A 17,758-nucleotide genomic window follows, 5' to 3' on the forward strand; every position below is an offset into this window, starting at 1 on the left:
TAAAGGTAAAGGTTATAAATGTTCATGAGTTATAGTGTTAAATAATCAGAAACTCAATATCGGTCAAAATAACCATGATTATGATTTTTGTCATAATCGGGCAGCCCTAATATATATATATACATATATATGTACAACATGGGTGAAATATGATTTCTTTTGCTTTGGCAAACATTTTTCAGAAACTTCTAAACTGTACAAACAAATCTTCCCTCAATGTTTAAGTACAACTAAATTGACCTTACAAGTCATTTCAACTTACTATTTTATGTCTTCACATTACATAAATAATTTCTAATTAATTTAATACATCAACACTAGCCGAATTGTAAAAAAGTAGGTTGAAAAAACATATAAAGCTAATTTAATTGGACTTAAAAACTTAAGTCAGCAAAGATGTTTTACGGTGTAAGCACTTTGTGCTTTCATGTGTGTATGTAATCATAGCATTAAATCGCACCCGCCCTGTGCTTTACCAGCCCCGGAGGATCTGGCTCTGAGATGAGGGCGGATGACATCACTGACAGGCCGCCATGCCAGGTGAGGTCATAGACTGTGCACAGACACATGTATGTGGACGCACACATCGACTTGCTTTTAACAACCACAGCGGGTACCTCCCTCAGCTGCTTCAGGAAACTCCTGACCTCTCACCTGCCCCCACCTACACACCAGGGCAGAAAATGAATCCCATATGCTCACCTCTGCCTCCACCAGCTCAGTTGCGGGCTTTGACGTGTCCTTAATAAAATTGGCTGCCTTGATGCCTACATGGACAGCACGGTAAATGTTAACTTCTTAAGTGACCTGATCAGTCCACCACAGTAATACGAAAAATAAGCATTGAATTGAATAAGTGCACTGTTATTAAAATCCACATCTTGTCTTGTCCTCCATCTTGGATTTATTTATTTACTGATTGCATACTTATTTAATGGGACTGTGGCGTTTTTAGCATCCTGACAAACATAAAAGGCCTGCTAACTTGAACAAAGTGGCACACCCATACAATGTATGTCACCTATATTCTGTAATATTAATTATAGTAAATATTGCATCATATCTTAACATCAGTAAGGCTCACAAACACTATAATCTACAGGAATATTACAGTAGTAAATTTACAGCAGTTTACCATAGTAGTAAACACTAAAATTACAGTATCAAGAACAAATATTTAAGAAAAAATTAAATGTAACAATGCAACTTGGGATAAACTAAAACGGATTAATAAAGGTACAAGCCTTTAGAGGCACCACAGTAGGTATTGGAGTAGCAACATGCTGAATAAAAGCTGAAGCTTATGATGATATTACATGCAGTGCATCCATTCCAAGGTACTTACAAAAATAAAAGTGTAATCCAATTACTTTTTTTGCATACCATAAAGATAAGACAGAACAAATTGTAAAATAACCAGTATCATAACCTTCCCCAAACACGCACATTCCAATGATTTGTATTGAATGTGTTAGTGGTTTAGATCTCTATGGAGACCTCTTAGTCACCAAACAGACCAGAGTCTATTTCCTGCTCAGCTGCTGTTTGCTTGAGGAAGTCATAAGACTAAAATGGTCCAGCCTGACCAAAGGCACCCACCCCAGAGGCAGGAGCCCGCCAATCTCATGTCCAGCGTCTCAAAGCTTCTTCTCTGGGAACAGCAGGATGCAGATCAACATGGGTAGAAAATCCAATCAAACCCCACTTTTTCATGACACACTCAGAAATGTGACATATGAAAGAGAAAAAGCCACTCGGTTGCAGGCAGTAAATGAGTAGCATGAAGACCGGAGGCGGTGTGATAGATTCCCAAGGCGTGTAACGGCACTCAGCGTTATCCAAAGCTGGAGAGCAGTGGTGAAAAAGTAAGAGGCCATTCACAGATAAAGCACTTTTGCATTTAAACAGTTCAACGGAAGGGAACCCAAGGATATTGAGACACAGCCTTTGCCAAGTTAAACTTTTAAACATGACACAACTTCTTAAAAATGTGTTGCTTATAGTGAGCTGCTGCAGAAACAGTAAAATGCTTTCATCTGAGGCATGTGTATGTAGAAAGACACTTAAAAAAGTGCAGATGGATCACAAGAATGCGCCTGATGTTTTGTTTATCTAAGATTTCTTGAACTGGGATGGTGGAGCAAGTTTACACCAAGATGAAGGTCTAATGAAATATATTGTTTTGTTATATTTGTTTAATACTGACTACCTCAACCCCATGATTTGGAATGAAAGGAATTACCATAGTCAATGTCTAAAAACGACATGTTATGACTATGGCTTCAAATTAAAAAAACATTGAGTATTTTGGTCGTTTTTATTATTAACAGGAACAAGACTGGACTGTTTTTGTGAATTCAGCAGATCAATTTACTCAACAGCTTGTTTACTTAAATCTATGGTACTATGTTATCATTGCGATGCTAAAGCTTTAAAACACTGGCGATATCACTATTGATCACAGTTGTATTGTAGTACCGTAAGTGATGGATGTTATACTGTTCAATAAACCAGCAGTTATTAATAAATAGCATAAAAGTCTGTTAAGGGAAGTTATGCCACTTGGCGGCCATGTTTGTAACACGCCTCCGGGCAGTTTAAACGTAATTCTAACAAGACGTGAATGGGGAATGCTGATATTTCTACAATCCCCTGCTAGAATACCAACTAAACGACATATTTTAAAAAAGATGTAAACGGTACCATAACGTTATGATCAAATTGCGCTTAAAAAAAATACTTTTTCATGTTAATTTAGATACTACACTTGCACAAAGCTTTGCTAGGGCAGCCATATTGAGCATTCCTCCTTGCTGCCACCAATTGGCCATTTTAGTTTCATATTGAAAATGAAGCCATACATTTCGTTTGTTTCAAACATTGCTGAAATGAAATGTTGCACACGGAGTAAGTTTCCATGTGAAAAATGTAGTAAGCTTTAATATTCACTTTAGTAAACTGGAGTTCAATTCCTAGACACTATATTTCTTTAGTCTTACCATAAAAAATATTAAAGTGGACTACGATATTTACTACAGTTTGTCAATTACTATAGTTAATACTACAAAGTACTGTAGTATGCATTGCAGTATAGTATACTACAGTTTACTATAAAAAAAGAACACTGCAGTATTATTTCAAGTGGAATGCTTTGTCATTTGTACGATTTGTCTTGAGTTTTTCATATAGCCAGTAATTCCTTCTCAATAAAGTATTCAAAACTTTATGTGTTCAACTGTTTCATCTAGATCTGTGTATTTAGGACATTTTAGTTTGTTTAGTAGATTTAAATTATGAATCACCACATTGCTCAGTATCATGATACTTGGAATTGTGATGCCATGTAATCGATATTCAGCATCTTTACTTCATACACTAGAAGTTTTTATAATTCCAGTCCGTGAGCAGCATCATCTATAGCCAAGCAACCCAATCAGTGAGGCGTCTGCTAGGGACCGTGCCAAACGTACCCTTCACGGTTCTCTCAGAGCCAGTCTAATCAATCCACACACGTTCCCCCGCCGGACCTTCTCAAACTCCCGAGAGCACAATGCGAGCATAATTTGAGAAATGTTCACCTTCACAGATTAACACTGGCATAATAAGAAAGTCTAAAGTACCTCACAGAAAGTTTACATACAGTAGGCTAAAAATGTCACTCGAACGGTTACTAGAGAAAGACTGAGCTTTTTTCTTTTCTTGTGGCTATATCAGTGATTCTCGTGGAATGCTGACAACAATGCAGACTCGAAAATTAGAACAGCCACACCTGCCTGGATCCAATGAAGGGAGGTATAAGGTTAAGCAGTTACATTCCTGATTTAGCAACGGTAATGCATTTTAAGTGTAATAACATGCACATGAGCAACGACATCCCATTTCTACATCATTTATCCTAATGATTGGTTCTGCGAACTGGTTGATTAATGTAAAATTGGCGGGGCCAGACAAAAGTCGTGCACATCAGGTCGAATCACGTCCGAATCTGCTTGTGATCTGTTGCACAATTTTCAAAATAAAGGATTCAAAACATGTATTTCTGAAATTAAACTCGATTTACAGTTTTTTTTCAACAGCAGCACCAAAAATACAATTACTGAAAAAAATGACACGCAGGACAATTCGTGGGTGTCAACATTAGTAATATTTTTCAACAGTAGTGTTCAATAAACAGTTGTTCATGACCCAGAATCATAGTAACATAGTTTTGTTCAACCCCGTTGAAGCCATTTGTCTATATCTCATTACACTCTTGCTTATTTGTAATTCTGCGTGTGGACACATTGGTGTAAAAATGAGGTGTTAGTTCAACTCTTACAGTTTGTTTTGCTCTGAGAGTCTCATAAGTCTCATGTTTTTTTTACGGCTAATCTTCTGTGTTTTAGTTGGCAGCCATCTAAGTCTGTCCTGAATGGAAAAACAAATATGCAGGAACATGAAGGGTGTGACAGTTATTGTGCGCTTGCAACTAAAGACACCTTTTAAGTATTTTGGTCATAAATGTTAAATGGTTTAGCGTTGTAAGTAATGTTAGCCAACGCTTATGCGTTCAACAGAGGCACAGATCAGGTCAATCTGGCAGATAGTCTTTTCAAAATGACAGCTGCTAAATGACATTTTAATGACCTTCAACTCCGGGTCTGCCTACAGGGTGTTCTGCATGCCAGTGAAACAAAGAGCCCGTGTACCTGCTTACTGTTAAAAGCTTCTGACAGGCTTTGATGAAAGCTTAGACAAAAGATCTATGCTTGTTATGGGATTTCTATTGTAAAGAATAGTGTAAGAAATCACTTAGCAATCAAAAACAGCTGAGGAATGAAAATAATTAAACTGTGGTCATGTGATCGTAACGGATCCAAACTGCTGTGGCTGGATTTCCACGTTCTTGAGTTTACAATGATCAACAGCATTAGACAGCAATGTACAGATATTTCATCAATTTTAGCACAGTCCTGTAGTCAGCTTGCCAATGAACTTCATACTGTATTTCACAAACACGTACATGTAAAGGGTCCAAACCCACAACCATTATCAGACAAAACTGTAACCTATATTCTCTTTTTGCATTTTATAATAAACATAATTTATTTCTATGTTTAACCTGTTTTCCTCATGGGGATCACATTTTTTGCAACAAGGTTAAAATTTACAGGTAATTATCTTTTTCGGGACATTTGAATGATATACTAACAAATGTATATATGTGTGTGTATATATATATATATATATATATATATATATATATATACACGTGTATGCATGTATGTATGTGTGTGTGTGTGTGTGTGTGGGTGTGTGTGTGTGTGTGTAAATAAACTGTAAATGAACCCTCTGGAGTGTTAATAATATATTACTTTATATTTTTAATAGAGAGATAGAGATGCAAATATTTTTTTCCTAAATATTTTCTGTTACACCGTAGGACACATGTGCATATTTTTTTTCACAATATAACTGCATTACTGAACAAAAAAGTTGACATACTCATTCAAAACATTTACACAAGAAAGCGTTAATATACGAGTACACGTATCGCAGACAGCACCGCGGTATGCGCATCAGCAGATGTTTAAGTTGTGAGAGCGCATATAAACCCAGTCATCTCTGTATCTGTTTCCACTGTACAGCATCACTGTTCGTCGCCAAAAATATCAAACACTAACATGTTAGTCTGTTTAAAAAACAAAACATCTATGACTGCATCGAAATACGGAGGAGAGCAGGTAGGTTGAGCACAAAACACACCGTTTTAAAACACAGAGAACTGACTACAAAGGCAGCATTTGACGGAATGATGTGCGCGCGCAGCATTTTGAGGTGTCCAGAAACACTGTCTAGTAAGCAAACTCACTAGGGTTCGAAACTTCTCCACGTTTATCTCACTTCAGGATACATTTAAGCTTTCTTTAATCTGACAACTGAACTGCTAATCAAAAAGCAGTTTAAAAGCCTGTCCAAAGATGTTTGCCTCCTCGCTTCGTTTATCCAAACCAACTACAGTAACTGAAGCCGACCCGAGCAGCACTCACATACCAGCTTAAAATGTCGAGCACTCCTCTCTTCTGTCATCTTGAAAGAACCCAGAGAACAGGAAACAAAAGAAATCTTGATGTCAGGAACGAGTATGAATCGTTGTCTGGAGCTGTGTCGACTCGACGCGGTGTGTCTCCAAATGCAACTTTAGAGAAATGAAGTCAAGCCAGTGGCAGACAATCGCAGGAAAGCGGCTCCTCCCACCCGCACAATGTGAAACCTACGCACAGTCTCTTCCAAATGACACTGCGATGCCTATGAGCGGCTATAGCGCTTAGCGTCAATTAAAATGTCAGGTTCCCGTTACTGACAGCCATTCATCACTTATCGACACACTATGACATAACAACTTTACAATATATATTTGCGATATGAACCATCATTGTAATCTTTTATGGTCGGCTCTTGAATAAGGAGCACCCATGACCTATATTTTATTTATATCACAGACACATACATTCATGAGTTTCTATCTGTCTGTCTGTCTGTCTGTCTGCCTGTCTGTACGCCCGTCTCTATCCGTCTGTCTGTCTGTCTGTCCATCTATCCCTCTGTCCGTCTGTCCGTCCGTCTCTATCTGTCTGTCTGTCTGTCTATCTATCCATCCATCTGTCTGTCTCTCTGTCCGTTTGTCCCTCCGTATCTATCTATCTACCTACCTACCTACCTACCTACCTATCTATCTATCTATCTATCTATCTATCTATCTATCTATCTATCTATCTATCTATCTATCTATCTATCTATCTATCTATCTATCTATCTATCTATCTATCTATCTATCTATCTATCTATCTATCTATCTATCTATCTATCTATCTATCTATCTATCTATCTATCTATTTATCCGTCCATCTGTCTGTCTCTCGGTCCGTTTGTACGTCCGTATCTATCTACCTACCTACCTACCTACCTACCTACCTACCTACCTACCTACCTACCTATCTATCTATCTATCTATCTATCTATCTATCTATCTATCTATCTATCTATCTATCTATCTATCTATTTATCCGTCCATCTGTCTGTCTCTCGGTCCGTTTGTACGTCCGTATCTATCTACCTACCTACCTACCTACCTACCTACCTACCTACCTACCTACCTACCTACCTACCTACCTATCTATCTATCTATCTATCTATCTATCTATCTATCTATCTATCTATCTATCTATCTATCTGTCTGTCTGTCTGTCTGTCTGTCTGTCTGTCTGTCTGTCTGTCTGTCTGTCTGTCTGTCTGTCTGTCTGTCTGTCTGTCTAACTGTCTGTCTCGAAAATATGCTGAACACACCTTTTGTACAGTGAGAGGATGGCTTTCAATCCCATACAAATGACTCCAACTCCACAGTCTAACAGTTGGACTTTATTTGCAACATCCTGATATTCAACTAAGTAACTTGAACACAATTTAGCTGCTTTCTATTTATTTGATGTTTGTCTGACTGATAAAAAGAAAGACATTTTTTGTGGTAACACAAATGTGCACGCAGTATAAAGATGTTAAAGAGTGGCTTTCCTTTGGATCGCAGTAAGATAAGGACAATCTGTCCAACCACCATGCTTCAAAGGCATTACTGGAGTGAGAAGCATCCTTTACATAAACAACCAAAATCATCAATATACAGAATACCCAGGTAACAATTTATGGTTCCCAGAACCTTCCCGGAACGCTAGTTTTTGGTTCCAATAACAATATTTTATAAGAACATTCTTGAAACCAAAAACTAACATTAGGGAAATGTTTTGGGCTTCCTGGGTAGACCCTAAATCCAGATTCAGAGTTCAGAAATCAAGATCAGACTTTGCCACATATTAAAATAATTAGCGATATCTGAATATGGCACCCACAATCATAAACTATTTTCACTTTAGTTGTTTACATCAATAAAGATTAGCATGCTTAGTGAAATAAATATATTTTTTAAATCCTGCAAAAGTATATATAACACATCATACTGTCAGGTGTTATACTTTGGTTTTGCCAACAGTAACATGACAGTTTTCCAAAACAGACCCAGCCAACACTGTAATCTCTTTGTAGCTTTGTCAACTGACAATCGCAGATATTAAATGCTTGTGGTCATGTTGTTGTAGACAATACTGTTTTCTAAACCCCTGCTGCCCCTTGACAGACCCATCATATGAGGAAAACCTGTCAGACTCGTAAAGCTTATCCCTTTCGGAGGGGAGATGGTATGTCCATTGACATTACAAAAATGTAGAAAGTGATGTCTACGGCTATCTGACGAAATACAAAAAATATTGTTTTGTAAGAGCTGCCCTGAGAAGCTTTCAAGTTAAAACCCTTAGCGCTCTAGATGAAGGAAAAACATTTATAAGAGTAAATCAATTTGTGTTTTGTTGGAGTGCAATATACATTTTTGATGGGCTCTAACAAAATTGTGTCTTTCTCATTTCATGATGAAGCCTCAGCCCTTGAGCTGCCTAAATGCTGCGAATGCTTTTGAGACATTCCTGTCTGTCTTAAAAAAATTAAAAGAGTGAAATATTACAAGCCATTGATCAAGAGTTTGAGGGCCCCAGTTGAAGGAATGAGGGTAAAACTTTACGCTGACAGGAAGCACAATGACACGAAGGCTGCTTACATAACAAATAATCATCAGCACATCAGTGTGAAGATCCAGGGGGAGACGCATCGCCGCCCCTCTTTAACTCAGTCTGTGGTGGGCGACACGCTGCATGACAAGCTGCCTCCACACGCCCTCGTACATCGGAAGCAAGGGGAGACGGATCAGCTTTCAAGTTAGTGACGTTAATGGGACCTTCAAACAGACTTGACGGATGAATGCTCCGAAACGTTTTAACTTGGAGGTGGGACTCAATGATCCAGTTAAAAACAAGTCTCCCAGGAGAGAAAAAAACATATAAGAAGAAACGAAACGAAGAAAATGTCATTGCATCTTATCCTTGAAGAAGCTTAAATCCACATGAAGCTGTGGAGCAAAAGTCAGATGAGCGATGGAAGTCTGGTTGGTTTATAAACCTCCACCTGCTTTCATCTAAAGTAAAAGCTGAACCACAACATGTGCACAAAACCACTGATAGACTTTCCCGCTTTTCACAAAGAGCGTCTGTTCCTATTTTAGAAAACTTCACCATGTCTCTGATTAGAGCTGTGTAGCTTCCCACCAGTTTTTTTTTTGAACAATCAACGTGAAGCCGCCATGACAGTCTCCTATGTTTATTTCACTTCTTTCTGCTCTCAGTAAAAATCATGAAAGCTATTCACACACCACTTACCAGAACTATTTGTGATAGAGATAAATACATGCTTAGGTTCAATGTATGCTGTTGGCTTCCACAAAATCACACATAAAAAAGGGGAAAGTCTAAGTTTCAAAGCATTGAAGGGTAGAAATCATTCTTGGATAGATAAAACTAACTGTTGAATTATAAATTAACATATCGTCGGATGTCCAAAGTTTTAAGGGAAATAGAAAACCTGTCTCACTGACACAAAACAATACATTTGTGAGCAAAAACGATTCCTATTTTCTGTTAATTTAATCTGTTAAGATTATCACTGTTCTCACTCAAAATGGCCAAATTCAACTAACTACTCTTTTAATGCAAAAGAGAGCGATAACAATAAACTGCTTCCAATCGTTTTCTAGTTTAATTAAGCTCACGCTGCATAGGTATTTATGCAAATTTCTACATAAACATCAAACTTTAACTACTGTGAGCTAATGGATTGTGAAGCAGTGCAAATGTAAAACACCAGAACTCTACAACTGCCTTCCAATATGAATCATGGGAAAATTCCTGTCCAGGAAAAGGCTGATCTGGTGTGGAGCATAAAAATGGAAACATTGTGAAAAAGCCAAAAACAGATGCCGAGTAGGGTAGGTATGTATTTTCGATATATGCGGAATGTTTTGTTGTGTATCTTGGTTATCAAACACCGGCCGAGTTGAATTCTTGAAAGGACTGTGAAACCAGAGGAGACAGACTATATTGTTTCTGCTGTTTATGTTGTTATTTTCAGTCGAACAAAGACATATTGTTCCTGACACAGATGTGGAGCTCTAATACACAGACCCCATTACAATCATACATAGATGCTTCCACGCTGACTAACCAAATTAAACTGCCAGAAATGTCAGTACTGCCCCCACACCCCCTTCTCTAGAGACATTCTTCAGTCTGGATTACATTCTCATTCGCATAACACAGACACAAACATCTGTTTTGTCCTTATTTATGGAATATATACAAAACAATGTATCAATTCTTCTTCACATTGAGATGCATAAAGGGGTCATGCAATAAAAATATAATTTTTAAAGAACACTTCTGATACCAAAGTCGGTCACCCAACGTTCTTTAAAATATGTTATTTTGTGTTCTGCAGAAGAAAGTCAAAAAGGTTTGAAAAGACATGAGCGTTAGTAAATGATGAACGCATTGTCATTTTTGGAGGAGCTGTCCATTGAAAGAGAAAGTTCACCAAAAAACATTAAGTCATTATTTACTCGCCTTCATGTCATTTTCAAACCTGTATGACTTTCTCTGTTCCTCAGAGCACAAAAGAAGATATTTTGAAGGAATGTTGTTAACCGGCACCCATTCACTTGCATTGGTTTTGTGTCCATACAACATGGGTGCCGGCGCTGTTCGATTACCAACTTTCTTCAAAATACCTTCTTTTCTGTTCTGGGGAAACAAGAAACTCATAGATGTTTGAAATGACAAGAGGATGAGTAAATAATGAAGAGAGTCATTTTTGCGTGTACTGTCCCTTTAATGTCAACACTCACTTTAAAGTATGATTTATGATCGGCGTACACTTTTGCATTGGAAATAAGTATCAGACCACAAGTCTAATACAGCCATATTTAATACAAAAATGCATCCTGTATCGACTCTACAACACAGCAGCTCTTCATGCATTATACAGATCAAAGAAAATGTCATTGTTCATTTCCCATTCCTATAAATTCACCTATAGAGTCCTTTCAGGCAGACTGTTGTTATGTACGCTACTGACCTGCAATTTTTAGAGACAGGAAAGCCAAAAAAATCTGCATTTGTTGCCCTCACTATGAAAAGAGTGGAAAATGACTACAATGCATCACAAGAATTCACTAAATACACAACAGTTGGAGTTTATTAGCAACATCCTGATATTCAGCGAAGCAATGTGAACTTAATTTTAGCGAGTGACCAAATGCTATGTATTTCCTGCTCGTCTTAAAAAAAGCAAAGTTATCAAACTTCAGGAGAAAGACAAACGCCACACAGTATAAGTACGAGAGGACCCCTGTGGAGTGGATCACGCTGGGATAAGGCCAGTCTGTCCTACACTCTCAGCTAGCTGAAGTGTGATGCGCAAACACTCGAAACATAAGACCACAACAAACAAATGCTAATTGATTTTCAGTCCAGAAATACAGATCTCATGCGGCTCTAGTCCAAAAAATTTTTTATCTCACACTTACAAAAGAGATCAATCAAGGGCACTTGCTTAGCGATGTGGGATTTAAGCTTAGGTGTGGGTGCATGCGAATATTTATTTAAAAAAATAGAGAGGTGAAGTTGATGGTGTAAATCAAATCATATCTCTTTAAATTCTCTAAGCGCAAACCCACCAGAGGCATGAAATTACTTGAGTCCGAAATAAGAACGAGAGACAGACTGTGATTAAAGTAGGTAACAGTATTATTGCTTTTGCTTTAAACGTTATTTACAGAACAACAGTAAAACAAATAATCCAGCCAATAAAACACAAGTAAAACATCAGCACTATAATGATTAACAAATGAATTAATTAGGGATATGTGGGTTGTGCCTATCAAAGAGCCATAAGTCATTAGTAATAGCTGACGGAATGAATTGATCTCAAGATGGTCTTTCATTTAATTCAGACGTACCGAAATAAAGTCTTTTTCATTTAAGCCCAGCGTACAGGTCTGCATGAGTGGTTAGCTCCACATGTTGTCTAAGACTATCCTTAATTTCTGTCATTGGCTGTCAGAAGGGATAAGATCACTGGTGGATTTAAATGCCGTGCTAAGGGCTATCTCATCGCCCGCTCCTCGAGAGCAGATGATTGTAGAAGGCAGTGATTTCGTTTATGGGGATGGAAAGGCTTGCTTGTCTGATTACATGGGTCTGGACAGCCTCATGAAATCCAACAGGAGGTGAAGTGTAATACAAATTGTAAAATAAATGACTATGGCCTACATAATGACTGATATACTCTCCCCAACACATCTGGATGAGCTCAGAAACTGTAAAAACTAAATCACACCATGTTGGCTAAAGGAACCGGCGTGTTATTACACAATGTTGACTAACCACAAACCATTCGGATGTGAGCTTGAGGCTAGATTTTGGCAGTGATAAAATGTGTGAATAACCTTAAATCCATTTTTAATAAACCAGTTTTCATCGTTATTAAAAGTGGAATTTGAATGAGTGATTTGGAACAGTGTAACTTGTTCACCCCCCAAAAATTCTGTCATCATATACTCACCTTCGAGTTGTTAAAAACCTGCATCGATTTCTTTGTTGTGTATAATACAAAAGAAGATATTTTAAAGAATTTGGGAAACTAAACAGTTCTGGGGCACCATTGACTACCATAGTATTTTTGTCCTACCATAGTAGTCAATATTGGCTCAAAACTGTTTGGTTAAAACTTTCTTCAAAATATCTTTAATTGTGTTAAAGGTACGGTTTGTAAGAATTTTGCAGTAAAATATCCAAAAACCACTATTCCAATGTTTTATATATAAAAAATATCAAATGTTTCCAGCTGCTTTTGAATCCTGAGAAAATCGGCATTGTAAACAGTGGACTGGGGCCGTTTAATCGCCTGTCAATGGCGTCATATCCGTCTTACCCTTTGTTACCTCCTTTACTGACGTAGCAACCGCGTGACACTGTCATAGACAGATGCAGAAATAGTTTGTACCGTTGGTTCGTCTAGCTTTATTGCAAATGATGTGGGTATGTTCAAAATAACTTTTACTATGATTGACTTGAACACTTAAAACTGCGCAGTGTTATCACACTATCGAATTGGACAATTATTGTAACATCTATGACTTACAATTTAGTTTTAAACCTTACATTACTCTGGTCTAATTCATTATAATGAAATAAAATGTTTTCATCAAACGTAACATTTATAAATCTTTATTACTTTACCTCTTCCGCTAACATGATTTCTCATTTCCGTCTGATTGATGTATCAGGGGTACCATCAGCAGTGAAGACAACACATCCCATCATTCCACGCTTCTAAACAGAGTCATCAAGCTACGCGCTTTTTGTTGTTTTGATCGTGCGCCCTCTAGCGATGAATTCTACAAACTGTACCTTTAATCAAAACAGCAAAATATATACAGGCTTGTAACAACTTGAGGGTGAGTAAACGATGACGATTTTTGGGTTTTTCGAACATATAAAACTGTTTTGTAACAACTTTTCTTTATCCCTTATTGGCCAATTCTCTCGGAAAAGCACGCGGCATGGCCACATTGGAGCAGGAGAAGGAGCATGCGCTGACGTCACTTTCACTTGTGTGCAGGAGAGAGAGAGCATACGTTCGCGAAGTTCAGGTGTTTGTTTGTTCACTGACAATTATGACCTGTGTATTGACCATGTTGTTATACCAGTAGGTAAGCAACTCAGCAATTTGGCACATACTTTAAGTACTAAATACATGGAGTTTATATACTTCATTGATTACAATGGATATGACCTAGTTTTATCACATGGGAATGTGCCGTCCAGTGCAGAAGCGATGTCAAAATAAAACACAACTTCTCCAAATCTAGGAATGCTCTATACAATTGTGGGATTGCATAAACAGCATTCCCTCTCAAACATGAATGTCGGTCTGATTGTCAAAATCAGTTTATATACCATTCAATTATAAAGAAGTTAAGGCACCCCTTACAATTTTTAAAACGCTCCAGTTTGTCTAGACTGGGTTTATTGGTAATGAATGATTATAGAGCATTTACTGCATTAAAAATGCATTGTGATGATAAACAGCAGACCCTTTGGTCATTTCAGATTAAGCCTTCTTATAACAGGTTTGTGCATCTTATCTTCTTAAGGCCAAATCAATAAAGAACTAATCTCACGCACCTTTGCTTTCATTCTCAACCGCCAGGCCTCACGCCGGTCATTAGGAGGCATAATGAAATCTCACCATGCTGTGAATGGAAATGACCACTAAAGATTCAGTGGGAATCGCTGCTGGTGAGGCACACGAGATGAATTCTCACGCGTGCACCATTTAAAATGACAGATCATTAACAGAGAAAACTCCAGCGCTTCAAAGTAATTCTGCGGGCGAACCCTTTGGCTCACTGATGACCTCGACACATAAATCAAATCTGTATCTCTTTGAGATATAAATCTGCCAGGCTGAGTTAGATGGTAATTTTGGATTTATTGGTTAATGGTAAGTGGGGCTTGTTTTGGGTATGGGGGTTGGTGCTCAAGAAAACCAAGCCTGATATGAATCAGAACCGGTGAACAGGTTTTTAGACTAATCTCATTACACTCCCTCCTCCCACATTTCAATGGAGATCAGAGATAAACACAAGGATGAGGTTTAAAATAAAGTTCGCAAGGCAGACTGTACAGTGCAGTTCAAATGACCATTTTACGGTTTAAAATACATTAAGGAAAGAAAAAAGGGAGGATGTCTTGTTTTTAAAGCAATGCGGTTTATGCCACAGGGAAACTAAACTCCATTTATGCATCTCAAGGTATAAAATGTTTCAGCAGGAGGAATAATGGAACATTATGCTTTCCCTGCGCTCCAAGCAAACAGGAAGGGGTACATTTTTTCTAGGTTTGTAAACATAAAACTTGTTTATCCACTTAAAGAAATAGTCCTCCCCAAAAAATGTAATTATTTACTGATTCTCATGTCATTCCAAATCTGTATGCTATTATTTTTTCAGTGGAACTGAAAATGAGACTATAGCTTTGTGATAAACAACCCTCTCACACTGTACAACTTTACTGTAGTTTTGCAGCAGGTTTGCCAGTAACTAACTGTAAAATTAATTCCTTTCCTATTAGTACCGTTTTCAATTTACACGATCGAAACAACAACAATCGCGTAGTTTGATGATGCTGTGTAGAAGCGTGGAATGATGGGATATGTTGTCTTCAACTCCACCGCTGAGAGCGCTGCTTATACATCAATCAGATGGGAACCAGAAATCAAGTAAGTGGAAGAGTTAAGTTATAAAGTTTTATAAATGTTATGTTTGATGAAATCATTTTATTTCATTATAATGAATTAGACCAGAGTAATGTAAGGTTTAAAACTAAATTGTTAGTCACAGATGTTACAGTAAATGTCCAATTCGATGGTGTGATAACACTGCACAATTTTAAGTGTTCAAATCAATCATAGTAAAAGTTATTTTGAACATACCCACATCATTTGCGATAATGCTAGACGGACCAACGGTACAAACTACTTCCGCATCTGTCTATGACGTGTAACGCGGTTGCTACGTCAGTAAAGGCGGTAACAAAGAGTAACACGGATATGACGCTATTGACAGGCGACTAAACGGCCCCGGTCCACTGTTTAGAATGGCGATTTTCTCAGGATTTAAAAGCAGTTGGAAACATTTGAGATATTTTATATATAAAACATTGGCCTAGTGGTTTTTGGATATTTTACTGCAAATTCTTACAAACTGCACCTTTAAATCTACATTAAGTTAATGGCAAACCTGCTGCAAAACTACAGCAAAGTTTTACAGTGCAGATTTACAACAGCATTATGTTCATAAGACCATTTTGTTACAAGACATGCAAGAACCAATGAGGTTTTGATAGTAATGATGCCAAACCCACAAGATTTTTTCTCAAACTGTAATAATCTAAATAGTACGCATATGTGACTTAATGCTGCATTTTCAATACAAAGCGTTAGAGACACTGGAGAGGCAAACAGATATGTGCACATCCAAATAGACAATTTATATAAATATGCCAGCCCGAGGCGAAAAACTGGGTCATGCCCATGCAAGATGCACATTCCTAAGATGATAGGACTGGAGATTGCATTGATGTTGTTATCAATTCCAAAATTGCAACTAAGGGCATTTGTTTCTCCAGAGAAGCATGAGCAACTGAAATGAGGTGAGTGAAGCATGAAAGCAGCACATACTCGGAATAAAAAAGCAGAGTAAACGCACAGAAAGTATGCATGCTAAAATGGCAGACATGAAAACAAATTAAACAGAAATTTCACCATTCCTCCAAACACTGACTCAATACTAAAGTCTAGTGCTGGTGATGCCATCATTAGCCTACTCATGAGACTACACTTTAAGGCAAATGGCATTAACACACACACACAAACATTTAATTGTAGCATTTAGCCGTTGCATTAGTCAGCCTCTTCTGACATTCATAAGGGTGCATTGTGAATCAAGCTCTTCTGGATGACTGGTGTTTAGGTCTGATAACTCACTTATGTGAAATACAAGTGCCTCAGAGTAAGCTCCAAATCACTTTTACATCTGCTGGATTGAGTTTTGGATGTACAACCCAATCTGGTGCTTCCTCTTGGTTAAATGCCAGGCATAGTTTGGCTCAGCCTCCTTTAATACATCATTTCATAGCTGAGTTGATGGAATACTGTACGTCTCCTGAAAATGGAGATTCTGTCATTATCTTCTCCCCTCTATTTCGTATAACCCATTTGCTTTTTTGTCATTTCTGGGAAACTCAAAAGGAGAATTGCGAAAATAAAATAAATCACATATTTTTTATACCGGCAGTTTATTGGCCAAAATAGCCCTAAATAAAACAAATAAATAAATAATCTTGGGTTTAGTTAATGCTGACCTGACCAAAATAATTCTCATTAAAAAAGTTTTAATACTGAAATTGATCGAAAAGAACCGACCGAAACATGAAATTGTACAATTAAATACTGTTACGAACAATCACAAACCTCCAAACAAGCACTGCTATTGACAGATCAATATCCACCAGTTTCACTGTCTGAACAGAGCTCTTCCAAACTAAACTCTTGACCAACAATGGGAACAATTTCTGTGCAATCTTATTCTTTCTGTCTTTAAATCAATGGACCTTTTTCACAAGCCTGTGATGCAGAATGTTGGGAATATACTGGGAATATAATACAAAATATTAAATAATACATTTACGTATATTGGAAACATATTTTTCAATATATGAAAAGCGCCAGTTCATTATGTAATACTCAATATATTGTAATATTCTAATATATTAACAATTTATTATTCCATATATTTTCAAATGTATATTAAATTATTTAATATATCGACAATTATTATATAGGAAAATATTTCTTAGCGTAAGGGTTGTGTCATTACTAGATGGGAAGATTGTTCCACTGTCCATCCATCAATTTATCACCCAGTCCTGATCTTCTCTCACGAGACCACTGATATGAATTTTATTTAAAGATCAGTGCAATGATGTAACAGCACAGCGTGGAGGAATGAGCATTGTTCTGGGGCTAAATTTAATTACAGGCGGCTGTGATCAGGTTAATGAGCAATGCCCCCTTTACCTCTTCTGTAACTGGGAAAGCAATGGTGGCCAGTGGGCATGTTCTCTGGAGATGAGTCAAGAGATGATTAAATAAAAATCACAGTATACAAAGACAATCGTCTCTCTTTAGCACCGGAGAATCAAGACTCATTTAATTGCACACA

General features: G+C 37.5%; 1 protein-coding gene across 9 annotated transcripts in view; it reads right to left on the reverse strand.

Moving 5' to 3' along the window:
• mid2 (midline 2) overlaps nt 1-17,758 on the reverse strand; it is a 365,887-nt gene that overhangs the window by 76,357 nt on the left and 271,772 nt on the right. For 3 of the 9 annotated variants that reach the window (XM_056769392.1, XM_056769383.1, XM_056769384.1), the window contains exon 1: nt 6,034-6,220. The exons of the other annotated variants lie outside the window; for them this stretch is intronic. The gene's annotated coding sequence lies outside the window, so the exon portion shown is untranslated. Of the gene's footprint in view, nt 1-6,033; nt 6,221-17,758 lie in introns of those variants that run through there. 9 annotated transcript variants of the gene reach the window in all.

Source organism: Triplophysa dalaica, chromosome 16 (genome assembly GCF_015846415.1).
Source record: "Triplophysa dalaica isolate WHDGS20190420 chromosome 16, ASM1584641v1, whole genome shotgun sequence".
Taxonomy (NCBI): domain Eukaryota; kingdom Metazoa; phylum Chordata; class Actinopteri; order Cypriniformes; family Nemacheilidae; genus Triplophysa; species Triplophysa dalaica.